The following is a 1,106-nucleotide window of genomic DNA, read 5'->3' as shown; positions in this document are numbered from 1 at the left end:
ATGAGACTGGAGGTTAAGGAGGAGACTGACAGGTGGCCTGGCAGGGAAAGTGGAAGAGGAAGTGTTCCAGCAAGAGGGAGCATTGTGACGGGAAGGCCACCCGGCTTTGCGTGTTCACAAGCCATGTGTGGCTTGGTGTGACTGGGACACCAGGTGCCACAACAAGGCGGGGGAGAAAGGCAAGCTCCCTACCCCTCACTGCATCACAGAGGAACGTAATCATCTGTGCAGCTGTTTTCAGTCTAAGCCGAACATCCAGCACTGGAAACTGCAGCAACTAACTTTCTACGCAGCTGTGAAACACCACCAAGGCCACTGGTTACTACTTCTTCACGGTTGTTTTCTTCATCTTAGGAAACAAAAGTTGGGGGAAGGAGTAAGGGTCTGTCGCAGGTAAACTGATGGGCAAGTTATTCTGGTTTCATGGGTTGCTCAGATGTGGAAACAACACTGTTGACCCTACATGTGACAGACAGACCAGACATCCCATCAGGGACTCCAAGTAGGAACGACATCGGTCTGCACTCAGCTCTGGGGATGGGGACATGGTCAACAAGAGGCAGACCTTGCATCCATCTCAAGCCTCTTGTCTCGCACTACCAGAGCAGCTGGACCCCTCTAATGGCCTTGGTCCCCCATTCTTCTCTATCACCCCAAATCCAGCCACAGAGGCACTGAGAGTCTATAACTTCTAGGAGCAAAGCAAGCAGAATGTCTTCCATTTATTCAAAAAGCTTATAAGGAATGTCCACCGGGTAACAGAAACAATGCTAGGTGCTATGGAGAAACAAAGATAGAAGGTGATGTGACCCCTGCACTTCAAGAATTCACCATGTGTAGGGGCTTCCCTGGTGGCACATGGTTAAGAAATGCTAGGTGCTATGGAGAAACAAAGATAGAAGGTGATGTGACCCCTGCACTTCAAGAATTCACCATGTGTAGGGGCTTCCCTGGTGGCACAGTGGTTAAGAATCTGCCTGCCAATGCAGGGGACACGGGTTCGAGCTCTGATCTGGGAAGATCCCACATGCCACGGAGCAACTGGGCCCGTGAGCCACAAATACTGAGCCTGCGCGTCTGGAGCCTGTGCTCTGCCACAAGAGAGG

This window comes from Lipotes vexillifer, unplaced genomic scaffold (assembly GCF_000442215.2).
Source record: "Lipotes vexillifer unplaced genomic scaffold, Lipotes_vexillifer_v1.1 scaffold1129, whole genome shotgun sequence".
Taxonomy (NCBI): Eukaryota; Metazoa; Chordata; class Mammalia; order Artiodactyla; family Lipotidae; genus Lipotes; species Lipotes vexillifer.
This window is presented reverse-complemented; position numbering follows the sequence as displayed.